Source organism: Dromiciops gliroides, chromosome 4, assembly GCF_019393635.1.
Source record: "Dromiciops gliroides isolate mDroGli1 chromosome 4, mDroGli1.pri, whole genome shotgun sequence".
NCBI lineage: Eukaryota > Metazoa > Chordata > Mammalia > Microbiotheria > Microbiotheriidae > Dromiciops > Dromiciops gliroides.
Window position 1 is genome coordinate 262,764,068 of NC_057864.1, and position 19,474 is coordinate 262,783,541.

A 19,474-nucleotide genomic window follows, 5' to 3' on the forward strand; every position below is an offset into this window, starting at 1 on the left:
GGAAGGAAGAAGGGAAGAGGGAGAGAGGAAGGGAGGGAGGGAGAGAAGGAAGGAAGGAAGTGGAGGGAGTCATGATAGCACTATCATGATGATAGCACTGTTTTTTGCTACCAGAGAGTTCATTCTTAAGAAGCCCAGACTTAGAGATTAATGCAGTTTTGCAAAAGTACAGTATGTGCCAAGATATTGTTACAGAAGCCAAAATGTTAGCACCTACTGAAAACCAAATTTCCTATTCCTCATAAACAGGTGATAAATATGGTTCAGTGGATAGGATATCAGCCTACAGTCAGGAAGATTCATCTTTCTTAGTTCAAATCTGGCTTCAGACAATTACTAGCTATGTGACCCTGGGCAAGTCACTTCACCCTTTTTGCCTCATCTATAAAATGAGCTGGAGAAGGAAAAGGCAAACTAACTCTAGTATCTTCACTAAGAAAACCCCAAATGGGGTCATGAAGAGTCAGGTAAAACTGAAAAAATTCCTGAACAACCAAAATGCCCCGAATGTTCCTGATAATACAAAAATATTCCATATTGGATCTAGAGCACTATCAGAGATCAAACTATTCTGCCTTGATATAACATTCACCACACAAAAAATGCAAGAATAAGGGTTTTTTGTTTGTTTGTTTTTGTGGGGCAATGGGGGTTAAGTGACTTGCCCAGGGTCACACAGCTAGTAAGTGTCAAGTGTCTGCGGCTGGATTTGAATTCAGGTACTCCTGAATCCAGGGCCAGTGCTTTATCCACTGCACCACCTAGCCGCCCCCCAAGAGAATAAGTTTTTAATGTATGTTGACATACTGGATATCCTAACTTCTGTTTAGAATTTTATTTTCTAAATTACATGTAAAAGCAAATTTTGACATCAAATTTTTAAAACTTTGTGTTACAACTTCTCTTCCTCCCTCCCTTCCCACCCCCACCCCAAGAACTCAAGCAATTCAACGTAAGTTATACATGAGTAGTCATGGAAAACATCTCTACATTAGCTAGGTTGTGAGAGAAAACAGATAAAAACAAAACTTCAGATTAAGGAGTTGTCAAAAAAAATATGTTTCAGTCTGTTTTCAGATACCATCAGTTCTTTCTCTGTAGGTGTATTGCAATTTTCATAAGTCCTTCAGAGTTACATTGGATCATTGCCTTGCTGAAAATAACCACGTGCTTCCCAGCAGATCATCTTTACACTATTGCTGTTATTTTGTATACAGTACATTTCCTTCTTCCTTAGTTCATGTGGGTCTTTCCAGGTTTTTCTGATAGCATCCTGTTCATCATAACTTTTATATAGTACTTTAAACTTGATAAAGAATTTTCTTCACAATAGCCCAGCAGAGTAGGTATCATACGTTTTGCCATTATAATCAATCATCATAACTATTTCCCTCCATCCTATTCCCTTCCAATGATATTTACTCTATTTTCTATCTTATTTTGCCCTATTCCTCCTCAAAAGTGTTTTGCTACTGATTGCCCCCTCCCCTGCTCTACTCTTCCTTCATTCACCCTTCCCTCCTTATCCTCTTCCCCTCCTACTTTCCTGTAGGGTTAAATAGATTACTCCTCCCATATGTCATTCCCTCCTTGAGCCTACTCTGATGAGATTAAGGCTTTTGAGCTAATTCTGTTTTCTTAAATTTTTCTTCTTCCCTCCCTGCTCAATTCTCCCTATGAAATCAAGCCATTCAATATGTCATAATGTGCTGTTATGCAGAACATCTTCCCCTTCCTCAAAAGTGTTTTGCTTTTTAAAGTTCCCTCTCCCAAACTTCCCTTCTCTCCTTCCCCTCTTTTCCCACCCCCCACCCCCACTATCTCCCTCCCCACCCACTTTTCCACAGGACAAAAATATATTACCATACCCACTTGAGTATGTACGTTATTCCCTCTTTGAGCCAATTCTGATGATAGTAAGGTTCACTCACTGCCCTATTCCTTCCCCCTCTTACCCTCTCTTCCATAAGTTTTTTTCTTGTTTCCTTCATGTGAGCTACCTTTTCCCAGTCTACCTCTTCCCTTCCCCTTCCCCCAGTATATTCTTCCTACTCCTCAACCCTATTTTAAAGATGTCATAATGTGTTAGCTAGGTGGAAGAGTGGACAAAGCACCAGTCCTGGACCAAGGAGGTCCTGAGCCCAGATCCGGCCCCAGACATTAGACACCCCACCCTGCTTGCCCCACAAAGAACAAGGATAAACAAAAAATAAATGCTTTACAGATATCATCCCTTCATATTCAGTTCAGACCTGTGTCCTCTGTGTATTCCTTACTGAGAAAGTTCTTATGAGTTGGAAGCATTATCTTCTCTTGTAAGAATGTAAACAGTTTAACCTTCTAATGTCCCTCACGGTTTATTTTTCCTGTTTACCTTTTTATGCTTCTCCAGGGTCTTGCATTCGAAAGTAAAATTTTCTATTCAGTTCAGGTCTTTTCATCACAAATGCCTGAAAGTCCTCTTTTTTATTAAAATCCCGCTTTTTCCTCTGAAAGATTATACATAATTTTGCTGGGTATGTGATTCTTGGCTGTAGTCCCAGTTCCTTTGCCCTCTGGAGTATCATATTCCATGCCCTTCAGTCCTTTAATGTAGATGATGCTAGATCTTGTTTTTTCCTTATTGGAGCTCCACAGTATTTGAATTCCCTTTTTCTAGCTGCTTGCAATATTTTCTCCTTGACCTGGGAGCTCTAGAATTTAGCTATAATATTCCTGGAGGTTTTCCTTTTGGGATCTTTTTCAGGAGGTGATTGGTGGATTCTTTCAATGTCTATTTTACCTTCTGCTTCTAGAATATAAGGGCAATTTTCCCTTACAATTTCTTGGAAGATTATGTCTAGGCTCTTATCTTGGTCCTGGTTTTCAGGTAATCCAATAATTTTCAAATTATCTCTCCTGGATTTATTTTCTAGGTCAGCTGTTTTTCCAAGGAGATATTTCACATTGCCCTCTATTTTTTCATTCGATTGGATTTGCTTTACTGTGGCTTGATTTCTCATAAGGTCACTAGCTTCCATTTGTTCAATCTTAATTCTTAGGCAATTATTTTCTTCAGACTGCTTTTTTATGTCCTTTTCCATTTGATTTTTCAAGCTGTTGACTTTTTTTCTCATGACTTTCCTGCATCGCTCTCATTTCTCTTTCCATTCTTTCTTCCCTCTCTCTAAATCTTCCTTCTATCTCTCCTACTTTCTCTTCAAAGTCCCTTTTGAGAGCTTCTATGGCCTGAGACCAGTTCATACTTTTCCTGGAAGCTTTGGATGTAGGGGCCCTGAGGTTGTTGTCCTCTTCTGAGGGTGCACTTTGATCTTCCTTGTTGCTGAAGAAACTTTCTATAATTCTGAACTTTCTTTGCTTGCTCATCTTGCTGTCTTTTACTCATTTTTAACTCCCCACTAGGGGGCCCTGCTTCTAGGCTACACTACTGTCCCCAGCTTCAGAGGGTCCCAGGTGTTTTAGTTTGAGGGAGGGCAGGTTTTTCTCTCACCTGGTCTGTTCTATGGCCCGAAGATAATCTCAAGACTACTTACTAAACAACCAACCAGCAAAGCTTTCTGTGGTGTAGTTCTTAGCTTCCATGAGCCTGTGCCTCTCCTCCACCTGGGCCTCCTGCCACTCAGGATTTCTTCCTGGTTACCCGCTGGGGAGTAACAGATAAATTCCTCCCTAGATCCCACTGACACCCCTGCACTTTCCCCCCCAGCCAGCCATTCAGCCCTCTCACCCTACCACAAGCTCAGTTCCAGAAGATGCTGGTGCCACAGCTGATTTGGAGGCTCGGGGGTTAAGTTCCTCTGGTGTGGTGTGCCTGGGGTCTCTGTTGGCACGATCTCGGGGTTGGACTTTACAGGTAGCTCAGTACAGCCCCCTTTAATATGTCTATGGCTGGAAAATAATCTCAACCCATATTTTTGTGGGTTTTTCTGCTCCAGGGGTTCTTTTATTGCTGTTTTTGGGGTGATTGTATCAGGAGCTCTGTGCATTTAATGTCTTTCCTCCACCATCTTGTCTCCACCCCCTCTGGATAGCCTAACTTTCAAACTATATGGAATGAAAAGCTCTAAAAATATAAATACCCAGTAGAAGAAATAAAAAGCACATGGGAATTGGGGGGAATGCATATAATTCTTGTCATCCCATCTACCACTAGAGTTATCTAGATGTAATAAATCTACAGAAAATAAGGATGCATACTAATATGATAATAATGATGGTGGTGGTGATCATGATGACAAACTCCCTTTGCAACTGCTACTCAACCTGGTCTGCTCCATACACACACACACACACACACACACACATCTACTCCATAGAATAAGATACTCCTCCCAGGATAAACTCATCACTTCTAAAATCACCACCATGTTGCCAACCCAAGCCTTATTGATACCACCTTCCTCAGGCTATTTTTCTCTTTAACTGGAGGACTAGAGGGCAGAGTGCCTAGGTCCTCCCTATGCTTTCCTTTATAAAGGGCATAAACTGAATTCTCAAGAATTGGACTCCACTTTGCATCACCAGGGAGTTCCCTATAGTGGTGAAACCACAGATCTATTCCCTATCTCCGTTTTTGTATTGTTCAGGCATTTTAGTCTTCTGTAATCTCATTTAGGGTTTTCTTGGCAAATATACTAGAATGATTTGGCCTTATGAACCAGGTACTTCCCGGTGTCCACCACCCCTTTCATCTTTCCTGCTTCTTTTTGTATGTTGTCTTGCTCTTTGATTGTAAACTCCTGGAGGGCAGCGACTGTCTTTTTATTAAATTTATTTCTAGCACTTAGCACAATGTCTGGCACATCATAGGCACTTAATTAATAAATATTCACTGAATTGGATTGGATTGGATTGGATTGGATTGGATGATAGTGAAATTGGGTCTCTCCATCTTGCCCAGGTTGGAAATGCAACAAGCTACTCACAGGCTTGATCCCATTGTTTATCATTATTGGAGTTCTGATTTCCATTTCTAACCTGGGTTACTTCACCCTTTCTTAGGTAGTCTGGGACTTAATATCTTAACACTGAACCTAGTGCAGGCACCCTATAAACCTTACGGTAGCTCAGAAACAGAATTCTATGCAACCGTTCCACAACAATGGGCCCAGATCTTTGCAAAGAGATCAAAGAAAGGATTTGTCTTCTCATATTTCTTCTCTGAGCTCATGTCTTGTCCTGATTCCACAGCATTTAGTTTCAATTGTTTTGTGGTGGTTGTTCTTTCCATTTTCATTATGGTGCTAAGTGTGCACGCTGGTTTTCCTGACTCTGCTTAAGTCACTTTTTAGCAGTATACATCATCTTTCTCTGCTTTTCTGTATTTATCAAATTTGTTATTACTTAAAGCATGGCAATATTCTATTACATTCATCTACCATAATTTGTTTAGACATTCTTCAACCTCTAGGGATTTGCTTTTTTTCAGTTCTTGGCTCCATAGTTAGTCAATAAATATTATATAAAGTGCTTCTATAAATAATTAGGTATATTTGGAGCCTTTCTTTTGGTCAGTGACCTCTTTTAGGTATTCTAGCAGGGATATATCTAGGTCAATTTAGGCACTTTATGTGCCCAACTCCAAATTACTTTCCAAAATGGTTGTACTAGTAGCCACAACAACAAAGATTTATCTATGTGACAGGCATTATGTTATGTGCTTTAAAACTATTATCTAATTTTATCTTCAATACAACCCTGGAAAGAAGGTGCTATTATCATCCCCATTTTGCAGTTGTGGAAACTGAGGTGAAAGAACTTGTCCAGGGTCACGCAGCATAAGTGTCTGAGGCCCGGTTTGAACTTGAGTCTTCCTGACTTCAGGCTCAGTGCTCTATCCATTGGGCCACCTAGCTTCCCTGAAGTATGTCAATTCATAGCTCCATCAACAGTTCATTAATATGCCTGTCTTTCCACAACCTCTGCAACATTGGGTAGTTGGAATTTTCATCATTTTTGTCAATTTCTTGGCTATTGGGTGAAATTTTAAGATGGTTTTAATTTCCTCTTATTGTTCAGTCATTTCAGTTGTGTCCAACTCTTTATGATGCCATTTGGGGTTTTCTTGGCAAAGATACTGGAGAGGTTTGCCATTTCCTTATTTAGCTCATTTTACAGATGAGAAAACTGAGGTTAAGAAACAGCATCCCCCAAAAAGGGAGGATTTATTTTGCTAATTATCTTCAAAAAGGCATGCATATGTGTATGATATATACATATGTGCTATATTGTCCTTTTCCATTTTATGTTTGTTCTTATATTTTAATATAATATCCATACCAACATCCCTAATATTCCTTATTAGGAAGCATGACATAGTGGATAGAAAGCTAGGAAGACCTGAGTTCTAGTACTCTGACATATACTGGCTGTTTAGCCCTGGGTAAGAGCTCTATTTTTTTTTTGTTGCTTAGTCATTTCAGACATGTCTGACTCTCCATGACTCCAACTGGGGTTTTCTGGCAAAGATACTGGAGTGGTTTGCCATCCCTTTCTCCACCTCATTTTATAGATAAGCAAACAGGGTTAAGTGACTTGGCTAGGGTCACACAGATAGCAGGTGTCTGAGGTGGGATTTGAATTTAGGAAGATGAGTCTTCTTGACACCAGGCCTGGTACTCTATCCACTGTACCACCTCACTGCACTACTGCTGCTGCTGCTGCTGCTGCTATTACTACTGCTGCTGCTGCTTCTATTACTACTCCTACTGCTACTAACACCACCACCACCACCACCACCACTGCAAATACTACTACTACTAAGCACCTAGCTATAGGACATTGACTGTTTTTTTGGTTTTTTTGGTGAGGCAATTGGGGTTAAGTGACTTGCCCAGGGTCACACAGCTAGTAAGTGTTAAGTGTCTGAAGCCAAATTTGAACTCAGGTCCTCCTGAATCCAGGGTCGGTGCTCTATCCACTGCGCCACCTAGGTGCCCCCGACATTGACTGTTTTTTAATCTAAGTAATATAACACTAAGAATATCACCATTAAATGAGGCTCATGAATGGATGATAAAAACATTTTTATAATAAGGAAGGATGAAACATTTATGATCATCTGCCAGCATGAGACATAAATATCAAGGACCAATTTTGAATTTTTTAAAATTGCATAATGCCTTTAATTATAATATTTTTCAAAAATAATTAACATCTGATCCCCCAAATGCTCCCAGATATGTTCTAACACAATGTTTTCATTTTTCTCTTTCTTCTCAGGAAAATATATTCATTGCTGCACAAATTAATTTAATAGACTAACGGTTATGCTCCACTCATGACTCATTTTAATCTACTCAAATAACTTGAACTTCAGATCTAAGCTGTAACAATGTGATTATCTTCACAGGACATTATTCTAAGCCCATTACATTCAGTAAAGATTTAAAAGGTGAATAAATCCTTGGCAAGCTACCTATTATGCTTATTTGGAGAAATATTTCAGGATTTAGGTCAGTGAAGCGGGAATAAGGAATCCTTATATCTTTTCTCATTGCTATCACTGACTCACCCACAAAACCTAAACTAAATTCATTAATCATTCTGTGACTCAGTTTCTCCATTAACAAAAGAAGACTATCTATGCCTATTTTCCTATGTAACTGATGTTAGTGGAGGCAAGGGTGCACATAAAAGGGGAGAGAAGCAGGCTCAATCAGTGTCATCTAATATGTAAGGGGATATTTAAATATAAGATATTCAGTATTAGTATGATCTCAGAAGCAGATTAACTACCATTAAGCATTAATGTCCAATAATCCTAAAAATGCAGAAAGAAGAATAGAGATAAAGAACAAAATGGGAAAAGCAAAATTCTAAAATAAGGGCATTTAATCGCCAAAGGGCCAAGCCAACTGTTTTATCTACTAGAATTTATTTTCAAATTTCTAACTATTTCAAGAATGCCTTTGGGGACAAGATCAAATGCTCCTAAAGCTTTTATCAGTCATGGAGGCTAAACAACTTAATTGTCTATATTGCACAAATATTTCTCTTTAAAAAAATACATTTCTGGGGGCAGCTAGGTGGTGCAGTGGATAAAGCACCAGCCCTGGATTCAAGAGGATCTGAGTTCAAATTTGATCTCAGACACTTGACACTTACTAACTGTGTGACCCTGGGCAAGTCACTTAACCCTCGTTGCCTTGAAAAAGTAAGTAAGTAAATAAATAAATAATACATTCCTACTAAGTCTAAGAAAAGAACAATGAGTGCACTAAAAAAAAAAACAGCACTAAATTTGGAGGATCTCGATTTGAATCCTGGCTCTGCCATTTATCTTGGGAATATCATTTAATCATATCATTTTCCTCATCCTTAAAATGAACTGGTAGGGGTGGGGGATGGGGGGGACGGGGGGAGAGGCAGGGCTTGATCTCTAAAACTCCTTCCAACTCTAACTGCTATGATTCAGTCAAGAGTAGAAACAAAAAGCCTTTTTTTTTAAACACACTTAAAAACCAAACCAACCCAAAATGTGAACAACTGAATCAGAAGCTGTAAGTAGAAATTAAGATTGGGAGTGGGGAGGAGGCAAAGAAGGAGGATGTAGACTAAATATAAGGAAGGATTTTTAAGCCATTAAAGCTGCTTGAGAAAGAATGGACTAGCTTGTGAAAGAGATAATTTCTTATCACTTGAAACATTCAAGAAATGGTTGGATGATCAATTGCCAAAAATTATTGCATAGGAGATTCTTAGCTCATGAGGATCAGAACCAGAATTAAAATTTATTGTCTTCTAACTTTAGTCCACTGGGAAAAGTCCATTAGTCCATCTTTTCTTCCCCTCTCCCTTTCCCTCTTCGACTGTCTCTCTCTCTCCTTCTCTGTCTCTGTCTGTTTCTCCTCCCTCTTCCTCTCCTTTTTCTTCTTCCTTTTTCTCTTTCTTTCCATTTTCTCTTTGCCTCCTCTTTATCCTTCTCCCTTTCTCTCTTTCCCTCCTCCATCTCTCTCAACTTCTTCCTCTTTCTCTCCCACTCTGTCTCTCTCTCTCTCAGTCTCTGCCTTTGTCTCTCTCTGTGTCTCTGTCTCTCTTCTCTCTCTCTCCCTCCCCTTTTCTTTCTTCCTTCACTCTCTCTTTCCCTTCCCCTTCTTTCTCTCTCTCTCTCTCCCTCCTCAATCTCTCTCTTCTTCTCCCTCTCCTCTCCATCTCTCTTCTTTCCTTCTTCCACGTCTTCTTTTCTCACTTCCTGGTAAAAGTGAGGAGTGAGATGCTTTCCAGCTGTAGTGAACAGCTGTACAAATACTGCTAGGCAGAAGACAGTATTGAGTCTGGGGAATGGTTAGTTATCTAATCTGACTATAACCTAGAGCAGTGATGTCAAAGTCAAATAGAAACTGGGGCTGATAACCCAGGATCTCTGTGGACCCATATTGACTTAAAAAATGCATAGAAGCATTATCTATGTTCTATTGTATTTTTATTTATTTTATTAAATATTTCCTAATTACATTTTAATCTGGTTGAGCTATACTCAGGAATAATGTGGGCTGGGCCATGTGTTTGACACCTGTGACCTAGAGAAATAAGGTTGGGAAAGTAGGTGGGAGCCCAACCTAAAAAGTCTGTTTTTTATCTTCTCGACATTGGTGAGAAACTGAAGAATATTGAGCAGGGTAATGATATGGTCATCCTTATGCATTAGGAAGTTCATTTTGTCAGCCATGTGGAGGATGGTTTGGAGATGGGATAAACTGGGACAGAGCAAGTAGGAAACTATTAACGGAAGTCTAGGTGAGAGTTGATGAGTGGCTATACCAAGGTTTTGGTTGTATAGAGTGGAGAGAAGGGAGTAATAATAAAGTAGATATTACAATAATAATAATTACTAATAACAAGATACTTCCCTTATCTACATAAAATCGTAGAGTTAGAGGTCACCTAGTACAACCTTTTTATTTTATTGATTACGTGAAACTGAAACCCCAGTGAAGTTGAGTCCTACCTGAGGTCATATAATTAGAAAATGACTGAGATTGGATTTGAACCCAGTTCCTCCAACTCCTAAACCAATGTGCTTCCCGCTGATTAATTGCAATTTAGTTAATTGGTACCAAATCACTAAACCTATCTGCCACTCAGTATTCCCCATTTGTAAGGTAAGAAGTGACAGTTCCTCTATCAAAATGTTTTTTTTTTCAGGATCAACAGAGATAGTGTATATTAAAATCACTTTTTAAATGGTAAAGCATTACAAAAATTTACTATATTATCATTTCTAGCCACATGAAAATGGGGATGAATACCAACAGAACTCTGGCATTGTGAACACGGTTGCCAGCTACTGGCATTAGACTATTTCAAATTATTCAGACTTTTTTTTTTTTCAGAGAGTGTTAATGAGTGCTAAATCAGCATCATCAAGGTGGGGAAAGGAGGAGAGAGTAGAGATTTTTCATTAATGTCTACAGTGAATCTGATGAGTAAGACCCCTTAGAAAAGAAAACATTTCCTTAGAGAGGACTGTGATAAAAAAGTAGTTCCTGTGTAAATTGTGCAACCAGCAACTGGCTTAAAAAATTCATGTAAATTTTGTGTGTGCTGAAGCACAGATATTTAATTTGGGCTATTTTAAAGGAGGGGGAGGATTGAATAAGGGAGTATGATTGCACTATTTCACTAAAGCCATTTTTATCTGAAATTCTCAAATAACTTGTTTCTATTTATTCATCTGAGCCAGACCTGTGATTTTACCAGTGTAGGAAGCTGGTTGACATGTTCCCTGCAACTGAGAGTCTTAAAAGAGTTTCCTAGAGCATTAAGAAAGATGAAATGACTTGACCAGGGTCATAAAGCCAGTATGTGTCACAAGTAGTACTTGAACCCAGGTCTTCCTAACTCCAATGCAAATTTTTCCTCCTCTGTGCCACTGGGCCTCTGCTTTATTCATTCACTTACTAATTAAACCTTGCAATACCTTATTTAAGCTTATTAAAAGTATTCTTCCTACCACAAACATTAGTAATGGTTGCCTTGGTCTTCTTAGTTTGAATTCCTCTTCCTCCTCCTCAAACTATTCTACATACACATATCTGTGCAAGTGGTATCCCTACCAGTACAGGAACCCTATTTCTGGTTTGTATTTGTACCACTAGTAACTGGCATAGTGTCTTATGTGGCATACACTAAATATTTTTGGGATCTGAATGATTTGGCTATAAAATATCAGGGTGTAGAAACTAAAACCATAGGCTGTTAGAACTAGAAAGGATTTTAAAGGTCATATGGATTAGCAAGTAAATTCAATCAGATATTAAAATAGAGTCATCCCTTCCACATTAGGGGAAGGGGTAAGAAGTTAGGGGCATGGTGTCTCTACGATCTAAAAAATCTGATGTAGTAGCCTTTGGGTGTCATCTGCAGGCTTTCACATTCTTTCTGCAACTTTTAACTTTTTACTTATTTTAACTTTAAAAAAGAAATTGTGTATATGATATCAAAAGATAAAATGTATTGATGTTATACAACATTAAACATATATTTCATGCATTTCTGAGTTTCTAAACTTTTTCTGTGTCATCTACAGCTCCCACAATATTTCCCCAAAATTCCCATTAAATTTTTTATGTTGACTCATGATATATCAAAATCTTGATGGGGAAAGTTGCATTGGGGAAGGGAAAACTGCAATAATTAATTCTCCAGGGGGCAGCTAGGTGGCTCAGTGGATAAAGGACTGGCTCTGGATTCAGGAGGACCTGAGTTCAAATCCAATCTCAGACACTTGACACTTACTAGCTATGTGACCCTGGGCAAGTCACTTAACCCTCAATGCCCCTCAATAATAATAATAATAATAATAATAATAATAAATTCTCCACAAATTGTTTGCTAAAATAGAAGAACAAGTTCCTTCTATAATAGAAATGTGGTCTTAATACCTAAATCAGGAAGAGAAAAAACAGAGGGGAAAACTATGGATCAGAGATCTTTAACCTTTTTTGGCTTAGGAAGCCCCTTGGTACTTTAGCACCTAGCTGGCAGGCAAGTTTGAGTCAGGTAGCAAAATCAGAGATCAAAGTTTAGTGTACAGCACAAGAGAAATAATACTCATATCATATTAGGGGCATCTAGGTGCTATGGGGGATAGAATGCCAGATAAATAGGCAAGAAAGCCTGGGTTCAAATCCAGCCTCAGACACTTACTAGCTGTGTAATCCTAGGCAAGTCACTTAACCTGTTTGCCTTAGTTTCCTCCTCTAGACCATGGAGATAATAATAGTACCTACCTTAGAGAGCTGTTACAAGAATCAAGTGAGATAATATTTGTAAAGCATTTAGCACAGCAGCTAGCACATAGTAGACGGTACATAAATGTTAGCTATAATGATGAAGAAGATGATGATGACAATGACCCTCAGCAATCAAAATATGGTAGTTATATATAATACTCAACATACAAAAAGCAGGCAATTATGTAATGCATTTCTATAGCAAAAGCCTCCCAAAGTCTCCCTAAAAATTCCACTTCCTTAACCCCTTGCTATTTTTCATTGTGGAGTGTTTGGGGAAATTAGCTATGCAAATCCTAACCCATACTCCCACTAGTGTATCACTTTGTTCATAGTCTGTGCAAGAACTACAAATCCCAGAGGAAAGAATTTATTTAAAACATAAAAAATTGTTTTAAAAAGAGAATGGAATAATCATAAAATAGAACCATCTTTGGGCAACCCATTATACAGATGGGTACAAGCCCTGACAAGTTTCAGAGGGATTACAACGTAGTTGCCCCTCCATACTAACCCATTCTGTATATCGGAGGTAGTAAAACAGCCACCTCAAAACTTAAAGCTCAATGGTTTAAAAGAAAATACACAGGATCCAGTGCCTTTGGCTCATGAAGCCCTGCTGAAGCCCTGAGGAACACTGAAGGTTTTTATATGTTTCCCACCTTGTTATCAGGATGCTTTTCAAATTCCTGGGTTCAGGGCAGTCATTGGTGTAGACTCCTCAAGGCTCTCCCCACTCCAACCAGAGCCTATAGCTTGCTTGCTTTCTCTTCTCTACATATAACTATGCTCATCAACTATTTTATAAACCTCCCTCCCATCTACCAGAAGACATCCCTGCAAGATATTCACATGCAGAGGTACCACCACTCTTGGCCATTTTCTCTTCTTTTTTGGAAACCAGAACAGCAAGTGTCCTTGTCTAATCCTAGAGTACCTCTCTATGATCTTTCAAATATTGACAGTGACTAAACAATCACATCAATCAGTTCTTCCAATACCCCAAATATATATATATATATATATATATATATATATATATATGTCAGTTATTGTTCAGTCATGTCCGACTCTCTGTGTCCCCATTTGGGGTTTTCTTGGCAAAGATGCTAGAGTAGTTTGCCATTTCCTTCTCCAGTTCATCTTACACATGAGGAAACTGATACAAACAGGGTTAAGTTACTTGCCCAAGGTCACACAGCTAATAAGTGTCTGAAGATGGATTTGAACTCAGGTCTTCCTGACTCCAGGCACTCTATCCACTGATGCCCCTAAAATGTCGATCACCTAGCCTTAATAAATGTCTTCTACAGGCAGCTAGATGGCGCAGTGGATAGAGCACCGGCCCTGTATTCAGGAGTACCTGAGTTCAAATTCGGCTTCAGACACTTAACACTTACTAGCTGTGTGACCCTGGGCAAGTCACTTAACCCCAATTGCCCCCCTAAAAACAAAAAACAAACAAAAAAAATGTCTTCTAAGTGATTGCCTGGGAAGGGGATTTTAACTAATCAAGGACAGTTAGGTGTTCTCTTGCTGACTTATATGATCACCAATTCCATATTTAGAACTTGAAGGAATTTTTTAGATGTATTTTGCCCACCCTTCCCCCTTCCCCAATCATTTTGCTAATTAAGAAATTGAGACTCACAAAGGTTAACTGACTTGTCCACCTGAAGTCATATTAGTAGGAAGTAGGAGAATTATGTCATATAAGAAGGAATTTGTTGTTATTCAGCCATTTCAATTACATGCAACTCTTCATGACCTCATTTGAAGTTGACTTGGTAAAGATACTGTAGCAGCTACCTTCTCCAGTTCATTTTACAGATGAGAAAACTGAGGCAAGCAGGGTTAGTGACAGTCCCAGGGTTACACAGATAGTATGTGTCTGAGACTAGATTTGAACTCAGAAAGATGAGTCTTCCTAGTTCCGGGTCTGGCATCACCTAGAAAGTAGTAGGATGCAAATCTAGGCCACTGGATTCCAAAACCAATGCTATCAACTCCATATTAATCATTTCTCTTGAAGCCTTTTTAGTCCAATGGCCATTCTCCTTGGAAAGGAAAACAGAAGCAACGTAAGAATTGAGTATTACTGTGTTCTGTCCTCTCATTAGGAGTCTTACTCCTTGTTTGATACTCTTCTTCCCTCTGAGACAGTTTAAAATCAAAAGAAAACAAATAAAACCAACCTTTTTGTTGTGCTTCATTTTCCTTTCCAACTTCAGTTCACTTTGAATCTCAGCATTCCTGACACTATCCATACAAAACTCTGGCCCTGGAGTGGAATAGTGGTACTAAAAAGAATATATTAAAAACATTTGAAATTTTAAAATGTGTATATTCTGCTGAGGAATTTCAATTATGAAACTTGAAGGCTAAATCTGTGAAATACAGCAGTTGGATTATAACATCTCGAAGGTGATTTATAGCTTTAACATTCTATGATCCTATGCTGACATCTGGAAAAGTCTTTGAAATGACTGGAAGGAAAATAGTGTTAAGGAAATAACAATAATTACAATGACATTGAGGTAGCTTGGCTCTATAGGAGGGCTCTTCAAGTGACAGCACTAGTAGCTACCTAGCAGTTTAATCACAGACTCTACCCAAAACATGAAGTCCTCTACAACTTGTCCAAGAGAAGGTATATTTGAATACCTCACTGAATGAGAACTCACTCTTCATCATCCTATTCTATTTTATTCTATTTTACAGAGGGGACTGTGGTGTACTTTGAAAATACCTCAAAGCTAAGAGGGGCAGTTAGGTGGTACAGTGGATAGAGGACTGGACTTGGAATCAGAAGACTCATTTTCATGTATGTAAATCCAACCTCTGACATTTACTAGCTCTGTGACCCTGAGCAAGTCACTTAATCCTGTTTGCCTCAATTTCCTCATCTATAAAATGAGCTGGAGAAGGAAATGGCAAGCCACTCCAGTATCTCTACCAAGGAAACCACAAATGAGGTCTTGAAGAATTGGATATGACTGAAAAATGAGCAACAACAACAACAAAGGGAAAGCTGGGAGGCAGCTTGGCACAGTGGGACAATCTGGATTCAAGTCTTGCTTCTGACACTGGTCATGTGACTCTGAGCAAGTCAGAACTTCTCAGTGTCCCTAGGTTGCTATTGGAAATTAGAACATATTTATTTAGTGCCATACCAATCAAACTATCAAAAATATTTTATAGATCTAGAAAAATAATAACACAATTCATCTGAAAGAACAAAAGCTCAAGCATAAAAAGGGAATCAATGGAAAAAATATGAAAGAAGGTGGTCTACCAGTTATTATCAAAACAATCTGGAGGCAGCTAGGTGGCACAGTGGATAAAGCACTAGCCGTGGATTCAGGAGGACCTGAGTTCAAATCTTGCCTCAGACACTTGACACTTACTAGCTGTGTGACCCTGGGCCAGTCACCTAACCCTCATTGCCCCACAAAACAAAACAAAACAAAAAACCAATCTGGTACTAGCTAAGAAATAGAGAGGTGGATCAGTGGAAATAGAATAGGTACAAATTACACTACAGTAAATGACTATAGTAATCTAGTATATGATAAACACAAAGATCTAAGCTTTTGGAACAAAAATTCATTATTTGACAAAAACTGCTGGGAAAACTGGAAATCAGCACGGCAGAAACTAGGGCTAGACCAACATCTCACACCATATACTAAAATAAGGTCAAAATGGGTACATGATTTACACATAAAGGGTGATACCACAAACAAATTAAAAGAGCGTGGGATAGTTCTTCTGTCAGATGTCATGGACAGAGAAAGAATTTAAGACAAAAGAAGATAAAGAGAACAACATAAAATGTAAAATTTCTAATTTTGATTATGTAAAATTAAAAAGATTTTGCACAGGGGCAACTAATTGGTGCAGTAGATAGAGCACTGGCCCTGGAGTCAGGAGGACCTGAGTTCAAATCCAGCTTCAGACACTTAACACTTACTAGCTTTATGACCCTGGGCAAGTCACTTAACCCCAATTGTCTCACCAAAAAAAAAAAAAAAGATTTTGCACAAACAAAACTAATGCAACAAAGATTTTAAAGAAAGCAGAAAGTTGGGAAATAATTTTTGAAACAGTTATCTCTGATAAAGTCCTCATTTCTCAACTATATAGAGAACTGAGTCAAATTTATAAGAATACAAGTCATTCCCCAATTAACAAATGGTCAAAGGATATGAACAGGCAGTTTTCAGACAAAGAAATCCAAGTTATCTATAGTCATATGAAAAAATGCTCTAAATCACTATTGATCAGATAAATACAAATGAAAACAACTCTGAGGTATTACCTCATACCTATCAGAATGGAAAATACAACCAGAAAAAGGAAAATATTGGATGTTGGAGGGGGTATAGGAAAACTGCGATGCTAATCCATTGTTGGTGGAGTTGTGGACTAATCTAACCATTCTGGAGAGTAATTTGGAACTATGCCCAAAGGGTTATAAAACTGTGCATAGCCTTTGATCTAGAAATACCACTGCTGGGTTTAAATCCCAAAGACATCCCAAAAAAGAGAAAAAGACCTATTTGTAAAAAAATATTGATAGCAGCTCTTTTTGTGGTGGCTGAGAAGTGGCTAAACAAACAATGGCATATGATGGTGATAGAATATTGTGCTATAAGAAATGGCAATCAGGATGATTTCAGAAAGGCCTGGAAAGACACATGAACTGATGTATAGTGAAGTGAGAAGAACCAGGAGAATGTTGTACACAGTAACAGCAATATTGTCTCATGATGAACTGTGATTGATTTAACTATTCTCAGCAACACAATGATCGAAAACAATCCCAAAGGACTAATGATGAAGCATATTATCCACCTTCACAGAAAGAACTGATATTGATTGAATACAGACTGAAGCATGCTATTTTTCACTTTCTTTCATTTTTTTCTTTTATTCCAGTTTTCTTATACAAAATAACTTATATGGTAATATTTTACATAATTGTACATATATAACTGATATCTGATTGTTTCCTGCCTGGGGGGGGCAGGGAGGGAAGGAAAGATAGAATTTGGAATTCAAAACTGTAAATAAAATGTTTATTATTAAAAAATAAAAAAAGTAGAATGTAGAAGAAAAGAAAATTAGAACAGTTAGTACTTTGCATTTGATAGAGGGATTTTTCTAACTGGGCTTTCCTGATAGCAATGAAATCACAGGTTCAAGATGAAAAAATAACAAAATAACAAAGCAATCTAAAATATTATAACACACAACAACTCTGTTCATTTTGTGGGGCAACTTTAGAGGGGAGACCATTTTAATAAGGTCCTTTTATTACTCAATAAATAATCTCCTTGGAATAAAGTATAATACAGATCTGACACCCACAAAATCTTGTTCTATAGCAAATCCCCTCCACTAGTAGAGAGTAGCACAGTTATTAGACAGTACTAAAAAGAACTTCCAACAATGGATGGGAAAATCAAAGGTTTATAGGTCTAGAGCTCAAAAAGACTTTGGAAAACATTGAGTTCAAACCCCTCATTTCACAGATGAGAAAACTAGGATGTAGAAACTTGAAGTGACGTACCGAAAGTCATACAGGCACCAACTCTAAGAGGTGGATTTGAACCCAGATTTTCAATCCAGAGGCAGGGTTCTTTCTTCTTCACCACATTGCCTCTGAAGTAGGAAATCCTCAAGAATGTCTATCCTTAGGCAGTTGTTGGTTTTCAGGTTTGGACGTCATTTATAAAGATCATAGTCATGGAAAGAAAAATTAAGGGTGTCAGATACCACTGAGTATTGGCATTTCCAAGCTTTGCAAGAGAGTGAGGGTTTAGCCTTGAAGTAAAGTTGTGGTGGGAAAGAGGGCAAGTGAAAGTGACTCAAATGTAAACTTATCAATTCATAAAATTTGTCTCTAGAAAGGACTTTGGAGATGAATGAATTGATGAAAAAATATATGCAAACTCAAGGGAAACAAATGAAAAAGCAAAGATAGTCCTTGATCTCAAGGACTTTACATTTTAATAGAGGATGACAACCCAGATTAAAAAAAAGTGGTGGCCAAAGAGGGTTGCTTTGTTTGGTCATAAAAGTCATAAGGAAATACGCCTCCCGCCAACAATGGCAGAGTTTGCTTGATCATAGTTCAAGAACTGTAAGGAGTGATGTGGGAAAGGAGGATCAATGAAGGAATATAAGAATAGCAGCAAAGTTGCTGATAAAATTATAGCAAATATAGGGGAGGAGTAGGGAGTGAATTAAAGCATGGTGAAAATAGTGAGTTAAATGAGGCAGTCACCAAACAGAACAGAAGAGATTTATCACTAAAGTTCCAAAGATGAAAAGTTTAAAATCTTGATGTGAATTTGGTTCCATGTGCCAAGCCTGTTGTCTGGAATGGGGGGATCCTCTAGTCTAGTAGTTCTTATCCTTAAACTGGCACTGTGGTGGTACAGTGGATAGCAGTGGATAGAGTGCCAGGCCTGGAGTCAGGAAGACTTGAGCTCAAATCTGACCCCAAATGCTTATTGCCTGTTGTTGTTCATCCTTCCTCCTCTCAGAGGACCAATGATATAACAAGGGTTTGACCTTGGGCAAGTCACTTTACCCTGTTTTGCCTCAGTTTCTTATCTTTAAAAAGATCTGGAGAATGAAATGTCAAACCACTCCAGTGTCTTTGTCAAGAAAACCCCAAATGGGGTCACAAAGAGTCGGACATGACTGAACCAAAAAAATAAACAATAAATCTTTCTTTATTGTCTAATTGAGTGTAGGATAGGGATAACCTTTATTTCACCTTAATGGATAATGCATAAAGATCAAAGGACTCCAAGGAACCCATGAAGAGATACAGAAAAAACAAAACACTAAAAAAGCTCATCTTTTCCCCCAGAAGGGAATTGAACTGGGGATTGCTATCAGAGCAACATGTTATACTACCCTAGGGTTTAGATTCCCCTTAAATGGTAAACATACTTTGAATGTTCCTGAATAAACAAACACCTTCTTATTGGACCTGTAGCTTACCTTTCAAATCGGTATTACCTTAGGGGAACAGCTTAGAGAGTCAGACCAGTGGAGTTGTCATAATAACCTTTTGTATTGCTAGCTACAAAAGAAAGATGGGATATTCTTAGACAGTGCTCTATAGAGACCCATTCCAGCTCTTTCTGAAATGTAACCGTACTTCCTTAATTCAGTGACAGAATTCTCGCACCTGCTGAGCTGTGTGAACCTCATGCTAT

At 38.4% G+C, this 19,474-nt stretch overlaps 1 protein-coding gene across 1 annotated transcript in view; it reads right to left on the reverse strand.

Moving 5' to 3' along the window:
* The window catches only part of RCAN2 (regulator of calcineurin 2), a 373,669-nt gene that overhangs the window by 318,186 nt on the left and 36,009 nt on the right, over nt 1–19,474 (reverse strand). The window lies entirely within an intron of this gene.